The following is a 13,983-nucleotide window of genomic DNA, read 5'->3' on the forward strand; positions in this document are numbered from 1 at the left end:
TTAATTACAAAAATACCTACAAAACTTCAAACAATTTCTCTTTTCTAGATTAAAATATTTCATAAAATTAAAATCGTTTTTTTTTTATGTAGTCTTTATAGTAATATTCTTTTTAGGAAACTGAATAATTTGTGTGTTGTAACTTTAGCCTTAGAATCTATTGACTTGTTTTGTATGTGCTCATGCGTGAAAACATCTCCTATACTGCATTTATTGGTTTTTATTCCTGTTGGTTCCGGTCATAAAACAAATAACTTATATATATATATTTATAAATAAGGGAATGTAGCTAGACATAACAAAAGTCCTAATTTAAAATGTAATCTTTATAACTGATCTAAACTTATAGCCGTTTAATAGGCAATATAGATTGCTACGATGCCACAAACAGACACACGGATACAGACCTCTCCAATCCTCTTGTTACTTCTGAGGGGTTAAAAATAATCAATAAAATCGATTAATAATTAGATAACATATCGGGTACATTACGTAAATATATCATTATATTATAAAATACCTACAACAGCAACTCCATGTTACCTAAGAGAGCGGTTTAAATATCTAAATGATTTACACGAATGTAGCTTACGGTCGAACGACAATCTACTTCTTGAAATTCCTTCACATTCCTCTACTTTCTACACCAAATCCTTCACCGTACAAGTCTTTGGACTTTGGAATTCCTTACCCTTGTGGATTAGACGTTATCAATCTCTTAATATTTTAAAAAAAACCCGTTAAACAACACTTTCTTAAAATGAATAGGATTTAATCGTTAGCTTTCGGTCTCCAGTATTATGATTATCTCCTTTTGTCACTATTAATCTGAGTCTTGAGTTTTTTCACATTCTTTTCTTGTACACCTACACCTTCAATATATCATCTCCTTTGCCCTAAAGGTTGCATGGAAGAGATTGCTTTTAGGCAATAAGACCGCCTTTTGTACATTTTCTACTACTTATTGTTAATGTTGCTTGTTTATTTTATTTCTTTTTTGGTGTACAATAAAGTGTTAAATTACATAAAATATAATGAAGTCGGCGATTCTTTAACTTAAGGATCGTTGTGACCATTCTATGAAATCTAAAAATTGGTTTTATCGCATGTCTTGCAAAAATATTTTTCCTTAAACAATCGTACACTTCTCTGAAATTTTACAATTTTCTAAATTTTTATTTCGACCACTAAGTACTATTAATATTCTTAATTTTTTATTCCATAAAAAATCTTCTGCTAAGTAGCAAAGCAAAATTTAGAAAAAAAGATGATTGAATTCGGTAAAGTAGTTCTCAAGTCACGGCATGGGAATATTGGTTGTCAAATATTTTCGTTTCATCATCAAAAGTTTTAGTAAACTTTTAAAGACATATCCAAAGTTTGATAATTTTTTCTCTTAATTTAAAATCGTACACGATCGAGTAAAATTTGAACACAATTGTACGGCAGCACACTGTAAAGATTCAATGTAAAGAACATCTGTGACACTAAGTGAAATAACTAGATAAAAGTTTTTTATATTGTACGTGTGTAGACGTGGCTGAATGGACGTAATCACATCATAAGTCTGTTACCGCTTTATTTGAGGAAATGAATTATTTCTATTCTTAGGAGAGGTTCAGAAACTTTTTTTTACATAAACTTTATATGGTAATGCAAAAGGAATGGTTATGGCACTGGTAAAAATAAAATAAAAAAAATAAATAAAAGTATGTACCTAGTAAATATTGTGTACTTAATAACGGTATATTTTACAAATACAAACACTTTGTTACTTTTCATATTTTTAAAACTATTGATTTTTTCATATACTACGTTCAAAATCTCGACAAAACTTATTGAAGCGATGATTCTTCCTCCTGAATCAAAATGATAAGCTTTGTAAGTATTTTTTTTTTTTTTTTGTATATATGGAATAAACTTATACAATACGTATTAGTTACAATAAAATGAATAGTTCAAAGACTAAAAACACAATTACCATATGAATTTTTATATACTTAACATTTGACCTTCGTTTATAATTAAATTATACACCCCCGCACATTACATAATCAAATTGTGAAGACGGCAGTTTTAGGGATGGGCGATACTGACCAACAACGGGGGCACCTTGAAGAGTGATAATACACTTAGCTCATGAACTCAACTGTACTATAAAGTAACCTATAAAAGTTTCCTTGCTAGATAAAATCTTTATTTTTATTAATGAGGAATTGTATTCAAAAACTAATTTAAAAGCGGATTTCTGTATGTTTCTAAATTTATGATGTTATATGCAAGTTTTCTTAAGTAATTTAATTTTAACTACTACCAAATGAAAAAAATTTTTGAGCAAATTTTTTACTTGAATGAACTTATTTATTATTTTAATATACATATGAGTCTAAAACGATTTCGACGAAGGTCCACTAAAATTGCTTACAGAATAATAACACTACATTTAAACGTTTTATGAAGATACAAGCTACGCCAGATTTAAAATCAGCCTTTAAAAAATTACAACTGTGAAAATCGCATCTAATTTCAAGCAGCAGATTTGTGGAGATGTTGATATAAGTATACAGACAGACATATGAAAATCCTAAAAATATTTTTTGTAACTTCTAGTGATTCAGGTTACAATTTTATTTTATTTATAGACATCTCAATAAAAACAGTATGAGTAAGTTTTAACAGAGCTGTAAAAAATAATTGTGATAAAATGATTTACATGAAGGATTTGCACAAAGATGTAAATATTGCAGCTGATTTTATTTAAAAATCGTACGTGAAGCGATCACAAAGAATTTTTCGAGAACGAAAGGCAGTCGCGTGCGGCTTCACGGTTTAATTGCTTTGGCGCTCTTCCATGAACGTTACAGCAATTGCTAGACAAGCCATCTGGAATCAACTTTCAAATGACATTGAACAGGTTAGGAAAGTTCTCATAACTTTTAAATGGTATGTTATAAGCTTTTCAACTTAGTACCAATAAAATTTATATTACGGTTATATATACAGTCAACTCAATGGTGAATAAAGGTATTAACTTGCTATTATAAGTATACGTATGCAAAGTGAAAATGCGAATCAAAAAAATAAAAATCAATATACTTTGTGAAACAGGTTACCAAAAATAAAAATGTGTGTATAAATAGGTATATTTGAAGTTTGCTGTATAATAAGCCGTTGTTCCGTGCTGACAAAATCAAGCCAAGTATAGTTGCATGAATAGACATGATATTAAATGTATTTATAAGTCCCAGATTCATCTAAGCCTCAAATATCAGAATCAAAATATGTAGATCGATGTAGAAATACCATATGCGTTCCCGTCTATAACTGCCCGTAGCTACGGTGACTTTATTCTCAATCGAATACGAGTAAGGGTGAATTCATTTTAAAACAAAACATTTTTGTGTTTTACATAAATGCTTGCATAAATATTTTAACATAACTACAAAATTTCTAACTTTATTTCATAATATAATTATAATAATGATAGTATCGGCCGTGAATAGTGTGATATATTATTTTATTTGTACACGTTGCCTTTCTTAGTAGCATAAAATATAAAAAATAATAAACATAAAAATGAATGTCAAATTTCTTAAACTACATTCGGTAACTATTTACACGTTCATTTAATTGAAACTAAAAGCGTAGAAACTCTTTGTATATAAAACGTACTCTTGATTGTATCTGATAAAAAAACCACTTTTATCCCAATTAGTTAAGTGGTTTCTTTGGGAAAAGTAATTACTGCTAACATGGAATTGCTTTAGTTGAGTAAATAAGGAAATAAGTACAACTTACGTTAGCCTAGCCTATCCTTAGTTCCTAAGACAATTAATACAAAAATATGTTTCTCATTAAAATACCCACCATCCCAACCATCCAACTGCTGGCTTTCAAATGCTTTTTTAAAAAAGATAAAGGACACCAGTCAAGTCATTCTCAAGTTATGGCGTGACCAAAAGAAATATACTAAATATTGAATCGAAATGGACAATTACCTACCTCTTGCGCCAATAGGCCAGTCAGACACAGTAACCGACCTGAATAACGCTTCAAACGGCGAATATTGATTCATATATTGATCCGTGGCCTTAAAAATTACATAAACATTACATCGTATAAAGAAGCAATATTTACACCTTACATATACTTGTAATGAAACCCCATAAAGTATTATCTTCTAGATAAAACAAAGAAAAAGAGGTTGAGATATTCAAGGTTGAAAGCACAATTTTCCTTAGTTCGCGAGCGTTTTCAAAAAATAATAGGCTATTTGATGCAGTCGCACAGCAAAGGCTAATGAGAGCCTTTTTGAGCTTAACCAACAACTCTACCTGACTCTGAACGCAGATGTTACTTCATTTTTATTTACATATAAGTATTTTATAATTCTTATAAAAATTTAATACAAAACACAGTGTTATCTAACTAGTTGTATTTCTTTATCTGAATTATGTCTGAATAAAAATAAGACAAAAAGTGATTACGTATACATTTTTTAATGATAACATCGTTGTATAAAGTATCGATATTTAGTATACAGGCATCTTTATAATTGTATATAGGAGCTATTGAAAAATTGCAAAGCAAGTTGTGAGTGGGAGAGACCCACCCTGATTTGTGCAAGTATTACGTAAACGCGGTCGATACGCTCGTGCCACGCGGGGTCGTGACAATGATCCTCTATATTTGTAAATTTGACTTTCGATTAATTTACATATTAATTACACTGTATCCTGTAACTGAAATGTATTATTGTTGTATAAATGCAAAAAAAATATGTTTATTATGAAGACGCGTAATTTACTTTAAAATGATGTATTTTTTCAAAAAATTGTAAAACTAAACGAAGTTCAGCAAATGTTTATCATTTAATATGTATTCGTTAAAAGCGCTTATGAAGTTTAATTTTTGAAACTTGAATTAGGGAACATTAAACTAGCCACGAACATATTTTATTATAGTTAGGTATTTTAATTGCTGTTTGCGTGCCCGAGAAATAAGGTTTGAAATGTTTTCGTGGGTTTGGGCTCAAAATAGGACATATTAGTGTGTGAACCCTTTCCGACTACAGAGTTAGTTGCGCTTAACCGAAAATAATTATGATATGATATGATTATGATAATAATATAATTAATATCCTAATTATAATTATTTATATAAAGGCATACTTGATGTTATTGAAAGTTTTAGTTTTTTTTTTTTTTTTGTATAATTCATAAAGGGAATTTATTACAATAAATATTTATTATTTAGAATTTTCTAAAAATTTACACGGGAGGCCTATATCCAGCAGTGGACTGCGATGGGCTGAAGTGATGATATACATATGTATTATGTAAAAATAGTCAACTCATTTCTAAATAAAGCTACTAAGTTGCTATTTTAAGTAACAGACGACCGTTTGAAAAACGAATGCGAATTTAAACAATAATAAACAACTAATATACCATGTGAAACAGGTTATTTAATATAAAAATGTAAGTATGAATAGGTCTGTTTGATGTTTGACCTCAATTAAAAATGATATGTAGGTTATAATAATTGTAGGCTTGTGACATACTGTCCTATGCAGTATGGAAAAGTATTGTACATAAATTAAACGGAGAAAGTTTTCTTTTAATATCTATAGTTTATGAAATTTTAATCTACGCACATGTATTCATAATCTTTTGGACAGTTTTTTTTTGTTTTGTTTCAGCAGACATATTTTAAACATTTCTTGAACGTTAAATGTAATTTTTGCCTTGATTCCTTAAATAAACCAAAAATACACATACGCTTTACACAAACAGCGCAAACCGATTTTATGACATGTGATGACTGAAACTTTATTTTTATTTCTGTTAAGAAGTCGATAAAACTGTCTGACTAACAGTAGTTTACAATTCCATGAATAGGCGTAAGATAAATAGTAGGTACATTTTTAGTTCCGTCTCTATCATAAGGGCACACGCGACCCACGCATGGGGCTCTCGAGCTCACTTGGGCCCCGAATGGGATATACAACTTATATTTCGAGTTAAGATGAAAACTTGACGTTAAATACGGCTGAAACTTTTCAGAAAATAGAAATTCCGTTAATCCTCAATATACGATATACATAATTATCAGAATGCCTATTTTATCTTGTTTTATTTTTATTTTATTACTAGCTTTTAGCCGCAGCTTCGCTCGAATTGAATTTTTTAAAATAAATAGTATCCTATGTTACTTCTACTCGTAATACCTCCAAAAATATGTGTACAAAGTTTCATGGTGATCGGTTGAGTAGTTTTCGCGTGAAAGATTAATAAACAAACTTACATTCCAAAAGCGCGTGTGTGCGTACCTGCGTGCGTGCGTGCGTACGTTCGTGCATGCGTGCGCGGGCGCCTTTGTGTGTGTGTGTGTGTGTGTGTGTGTGTGTGTGTGTGTGTGTGTAATAATAAATAAACTTGAAAATAATTGAGTTGTATGTGGCAACGTGGGCCTTTTACCTGGTATTTATATACCAAAATCAGACATTTGAGTTCAAATGTTTGTATCTTGTATCAGTAATGTTCCTTTCTCATCAGGCATTCGTTTCAGGGCACTGCTATAAAAGTGGCTGTTTCAAACAAAATAATAAAATTGTCTGTCGATTATATGACACGAAATTGGTAACGATTTTGTATTTGTACTTTTATTTTGTCTAATAAATTAGTTATCACTATAAAATAATTTGTAACTTTACTATCATGTTTATACAGTATAAAACTTTAAAATATATTTCATAAATATATAAAACATCAATTTGGGCGTGAAGCCAGAGTAGATTATTAAAAATATATATCTATGATTTACTACTACTGCCGGCTAAACCCTCGACGGTTTGTGGGTTCGATTCTCGCTCGGGGTGGTTATTTGTATTTGTACTAACATTTCTTTCCGGTTTGGATGTCTATCCTAGTGTGTCTCCCCACCGTGCCTCGGAGAGCACGTAAAGCTTTCGGTCTCGGTTGTTATCATAAATATCTGATAGCGATAGTTACTCATAGTAGGTAACTTATCCGCCAACCCGCAGTCGAGCAGCGTGGTGGATTAAGCTCCAATCCTTCTCCTACACGCGGAGAAAGAAGCCTAAACCCAGCAGTGGGATGTTACAGGATGAATCGTACTACTACTACTTTGCTGCTATTTTTACTATTAGTACTCTAATATTATTAGTTACTTATGAACAAAACTTGTGAACCGAGCTTACACTATTGAAAATAAATACATGAAAATCGAATATTTCACACCTGGCCGACGTGTATATAATCAAAGTGGCCGACCTTTTGTAACGTTTAATAACTTCGACTCAGCAAAAGTCTTAATGTTTGCTAATAACTCATAATTTAGCGGTAAGCCTGAAGAGGCGAAAAGTGAATGAAAAATTATTTATTTTAAATTGGATTAGAAAAAATTATTAAGCATGTGCCATTGTTTAAAAAAAATCTGCCTTATAGAGGAGTAATAAGATATTACAGTTTAATAAACGAAACGGAAAAGATGTAATATGCTGCAACAGGCGATGTGATCACATCTGGATAGTTTATTTGCATCCGAAGAAAAAAGTGCAAATCTGTAAAAGGCATTTATATAAGGTTTTCATAAATCCACTGTATCTGCATCACAGCGCAGGTTTCTTAAACTAGTCTCTTTGTGTAGGTAGTTTTAACTTTTCGATTTTATTTTTAACTAGCTGTGTCCGCGATTTTTCCGCGCGGAATTTACAAAAAAGTTATTGTTCAGTTCGCAGACTTATAAAATAAACAAATTTCAAAAATAAAAGTAGCCTAAGTTACTTCTTATTAGTAAAAGTTGCGTCAAAATCGGTCGAATTAGCCGGAAGAAACAGACAGGCAGACAGACAAAAATTGTAAAAAATGTTATTTTGGTATATGTACCGTGTATACATTTCATCATACATATATACAGACACTCCAATTTTATTTATTTATATAGATAAAACGAATTTTCAAGCATAACATAATTTAAAACATATCAAGCGAGATTATTTTAATGGCGTTTGTATTAGTGACGATGACTCTTCAGTTTAAGTCTTGTAGTAGTAATTTTGAAAATTTTTAACGGATAAAAAATGTTATTTAAAATGGAGTCAGATATGTCCTAAAATATATATTGTTTTAATTTTTAAATTACATAAATGTTTTTGGTTTTTAAAGGTTAAGTTAAAGATTTGAGTTTACAAATTATGTTACTTTGTTTATCTATCCTAACATATCTAAATTACGCGTCACGTTGTTTGTCCGCGATGGACTCCGAAACCACTAAACTGATTTTAATAAAATTTGCACACTGTGTGCAATTTGACCTAACTTGAAAGATAGGCTATATTTTAATTTGATATATCATTATTATGTTAAAGAAAAAAAAATAAAGCGGTACGAAGTTCGCCTGGTCAGCTCCCTCACTCACTCACTCACTTCAGCCTATCGCAGTCCACTGCTGGACATAGGCCGCCACAAGTTTGCACCAAAAATGGCGTGAACCCATGTGTGTTGCCCATAGTCACCACGCTGGGCAGGCGGGTTGGTGACCGTAGGGCTGGCTTTGTCGCACCGAAGACGCTGCTGCCCGTCTTCGGCCTATGTATTTCAAAGCCAGCAGTTGAATGGTTATCCCGCCATCGGTCGGCTTTATAAGTTCCAAGGTGTTAGTGGAACTGTGTTATCCCTTAGTCGCCTCCTACGACACCCACGGGTAGAGATATCCGGAGGCTATATTCTTTACCACCGTAGCCACATAGCATGCTGGTGTCTGTTCATTTGGCAGAAAAACGCTTAAATTCAGAAAAACGGTTCGTTACTCAATCTAAAAAAAGTCTCGTCTCGAAACTTAGTTTCGGTAATTTATCTCTTGAGAACAACAGAAGGCGTTACATTTAATACGGTTAACAACAGTAATGGCCGGTGTTGATGTTCATAATGACTAACGTTTGTAGTAAATGCTATCTAACTGTATTACTAAGTATTTTTTTTATCGACAAACAATTAAACTCAATTAATTTTAAGATAGGCAACTTAGTACCTTTGTTTTAGGAAAAAGCTGTCTAATATCGATATGTATTTTTAGTAAATGAACACAAGTAATAGATATGCGAATAAATATATGTTACGCTCAGACTCACAGGGTTAATCGAATCCACATTCACATTCCATTTTCACATACACAACTGACTAATGCTAGTAGTCTGACAAACTGAAACATAGCTTGCGCCCTTTTCAGTTTTGACATGCTACAATGCCATCGGTAGGATTCCTACTCTAACCCAAGAGGGCGATTTTATGGTACCTACTCAATAAATGTTTATAAAATTAAATTTATATTAAATTAAATTTATAATATTAATATTGTTGAAGATTAAAAATATGCAATATATGAAAACAAAAATTTTATATTTAAAAAATTAGTATATAAAAATTGAATAATTTCGTAAATTTTAATTAAAACCCATATAAACATTAGATCACACGTTAACGGGGGCAGACGGGTTGACAAAGTGTGTTATATGACATGGAGTAGGGAGAGGGGACCATTTCAAAGAATACTGTTTTAAATCACACAAATAATTCTTTGCCTAAAAAATATATACGACGTTAACTTACACGTATTAAGAATATCACTATACGTTCAATGAATCTCAAGCACGTTCAGTTTCGCATGTGACCGACTTGATCGTTGAGCGAAAAGTAGAAAACTCAGCACTGCGTGAACCCAATGCGAAGCTTAAAGCTTTTGTTTTAGATGTAATATTTAGATATTATTTTTATTTGTCATAAAATATAAATCGATGAATATGTATTAAAACAGTTACTGCCCGAGTCATTGACTGTGTTATAAAATTGGCCTATATTAACTTTTATTTATATTTTTATTTATTATATCTATAAATTAAATTTTCATAACTGGCTCATAATAAAAAAAGAGTTACATAAAATTTAAGAAGTTTTCAAGGTATATGCACTAAAACATAAGGATATTTAGATAGTAGTTAAAACTTTGTATCTTAACGAATTTTATAAAACGAAGTTTCACGCTGCGTCTATCTGTTTGTAGAGTGATGTCTTCGTTAATAGATCTACAGAAGAGTTCGGGACACCATATTATTATATGTATCTATCACTGATAGGTAAGCCACAATGTATGTCAACAAGTTATTAAAACTTGTAATGTAATTGTGAGCATTAGTCTTCTTCTATAATCCTATATGGATACCCACTAACTAAATATATATATAAACAACTTATCTATTATATATATATATATATATATATATATATATATATATATATATATATATATATATATATATATATATATAATAGAGAAGTTGTTAAATGCAAAACTCGAGATGTAGTGAACAAATGCTAACCGATTTTTTGTCTAAGGATTTCTAATACTGTGCTGAAGGTTATTATGAAGTTTAACATTAGGGAAATTGCGCGGAAAATTAGAAATTACCCAGAAAATTGAAACTGCACGCATTTGACAGTTCGCAAGACAGGATAACGTATGTCGGCAAACCTATAGTTATCAGTTATCTTTATATTAATACGTGAAGCAAAAACTTTGTACCCATCTTTACGAGAATTGCATAAACGGAAAAGTGTGAAATTCCTATTCTTATAGTTTATATATATATAGACGGGTGCATCATGTTAATATATATATTTTTTAATTTTTGCATAAAAAATACATTAAATTAAAAAAAAACATTACACACACCACCATTTTCTGGGCGACGGTAGCCGTTTAACATCAGTTGGCTCCGTCTGCTCGTTTACCCCCATTCTTATAAAAAAAAAACATGTATTTGGCACATACTCTCTTCTGTTCAATGTTTAAACTTCTAATTTAAATAAATTATGGTCGAATTTCGACCACTGAGCGACCACTAGTTAATATTAATCCTTACGAATTAAAGTTACTTCATAATCATGATCATATTACTAAGATAAACTTTTCTTTAAATATTACGTCGTTTTAATGCATAATTTAAGACATTACAGGAAAATTATTAAAGTGGGTTACGCCACCACAGGGAAAAATGTACAGTAAAAAAATTATCACGTTTGCATTAAAAAAAAATCCCGAGAAAGCGACATCTATTTCTAGCTTTACTCAACTACTGGAGAAAGCAAGAGCGCCATTCGCAAATATATTGTAACTTTCAGGATTCCGTACAAAGAGGTGCGGACCTAATCTAAGAGATGGCGCTGCATTTCTAAAATGACACTAAATATATTTTTAATTATTTTTACCAAAATTGTTTATAAAAATAATTTTAGAAAAATTTTATAATATCTTTATAAGCGGATAAATTAATATATTTGTTAATTAAGTAAAAAAATAATGACACATACTCTAACGTATTCAATGAAGTCTAACAATAGGTATTGATTTTTAGTACGGATACCTACTACACTACAAGGTTCTTTGTTGAGTGTACATAAAATTTATTTGTTTGTTCAAGGGATTGGGTAAAAACTATATATTTAAGAAAACTAAAATAGGAAGACCTATATACCTATTTTAATTTGATTTTATTTAACTGGAAGGAACGTACCTACGTATACCTTCGTCAAATTTCGAGTAATTCTTGATTTTAATGTTTTAAATACATTTTTTTTTCGAACGTGCTTTACCGTTGAAGAATATATAGTAAAAGTAATTACATATAAACATGTTGAACCACTTTATCAAATAACTACTCTAATCTCATATGACTGCATTTATGCAGTTGCTCTAACGTGACATTGACCTAATTTAGAATTGTAGGCAACATATTTATTAAAACAAGTAAGAAAAAACATAACTATCTTTTTAGCAGTATTTTATAAAATTTAATCAAAAAATCATTTTTATTTTATTTTAGTAGATAAGTCTCAAAAACACCTTTGAATAGTTATTTTACAAAGTACATAATTTTTAAGTGCAGCGATCAATACCTCGATTCCTATGGAATTGTGTCAATCAATCAATCAGTTCAGCCTATTGCAGTCCACTGCTGGACATAGGCCTCCCCAAGTTCGCGCTAGACATCCTGGTTTTCCGTAATCCTCATCTAGCCTACACCGGCAATCTTACGTAGATTGATCGTCGGTCCAACGGGCCGGAGGTTGGAATTGTTGTAATTGTATAAAATTCCGTAAATCAAGTATATAAAATGATTCAATGCCAAAAAATATTTTACATACAGTAAGAACGTTTATAACTATCACGTGAGGGAAATAATTTTAGAGTTGTGGAATTTTCAAGGATAACATTCTTAGTGACATTGAGGTGCGTCACCAACTAAAAGATATTTATTGTCAAATATGTGGATATTATTTACGTTTATCTATATACTAGCTGACCCCGCAAAAGTTGTTTTGCCATATATGTTATTAACCCCCTTAATCCCCCCCTTACAACTTATGGCTATAAAAAAAAGATGTTAGCCGATTGTCAGACCTACTCGACATGCACACTAAATTTCATAAAAATCTGTCTAGCCTTCTCGGAGAAGTATTGTAACTAACATTGTGACACGAGAATTTTATATATAATATATAAGAAGATTAATACGTGAAGCAAAAACTTTGTACTCCTTTTTACGAAAATTGCGTGGACGGAGGATCATTACCTGTAGGATATACCTTATTGTGATTGAATTTAAAAAAACAAATCATAACTACTTTTACTTTAACGAAATTTTCCAAAGCGTTTTTTTGTGATTTAATCCTATAATGTTAATACGTGAAGCAAAAACTTTACCCCTTTTTACAAAAATTCGCGAATGATGGAGTGTGAAAATTCGCACACATAGTTTATATAGAGAACGCGTGTAGAATACTAATATATTTTTTTTTAATTATGTATAAAAATATATTAAATAAATTAAAAAAACATTACACACACTACCATGTATTTGACACACACGCATATGTACCTACTCTTTTTTTATTTTTATAGAAGACACACACTTTTTGACAACACAACCTTAATATTAATGTTCAAACTTATAATTTAAATTAATTCTGGTCGAATTTCGACCACTGGGCGTCCACTAGTTCTAATAATTATGTGTTTGCCATTTACAACCGACTTTAAATAACTATGTTGGCTCACAAACGAAAAAAAAAATGTGACTTCAATTACATCGTCAAGTAATACGTAATATAACGTAGATAGACGAAAAACTAGTCAAGTACATGCGCATTATCAAAGATTAATCCAAAATTGTCATTAGATCTCGATCAAATTTAAATGGGACCTGGGTGTTTGTTCAGTCCTTGTGGCTCTCCCCACCGTGCCTCGGGGGTTTTTTATATATTTTTTATTTTTTGTGTTTATTTCCACACACAGAGTTTGTGTGTGAAAACAAACACAAATTCACGAGCAAGAATAAAAATAAAAAATAAGAAATATATTTCATTCAATTCATATATACTCACTCGTATGAAACTTTTAATTATTTAATTTCAAAAGCAAGCAAGCAAAAATTATTTGTATAAGTACCTCATAGATCTATTTGCTATTGATTTTAAGACAAAACAAATGTAAACACAACCCATTATACGTTAAGAAGGGTTTGTTGGGAGAAATCCATTATAAAGCTCGATCTTCAAAGCAAACTTCAATTATATTTTTTTCTATCTACAATTTCAATTTACAAAAGCGTAACGCAAATAATAGGTATGCTATTATTTGTAACACAAATATACACGTATACTTTACTTTTACCTTCCTATATCTAAAATTTTAATATTTCTCTCAGTATGTTTATTTCAAAATTAAAATATAAGTATATTTAAAACAATGTTTTAATAACGATGTATTACTACTAGGTACTATAAATAAAATTTTACAACAATTTCTGTTTATCTTGGTTTGTTATAGAAATAGCCCGTGTAAAACACAAGGCAGTTTACTAGATCTTAAGTAATCGATGCCACCTATAAATGGAGTAGGACG

The sequence above is a fragment of the Melitaea cinxia genome, chromosome 6, assembly GCF_905220565.1.
Source record: "Melitaea cinxia chromosome 6, ilMelCinx1.1, whole genome shotgun sequence".
In the NCBI taxonomy this organism is placed as follows: Eukaryota; Metazoa; Arthropoda; class Insecta; order Lepidoptera; family Nymphalidae; genus Melitaea; species Melitaea cinxia.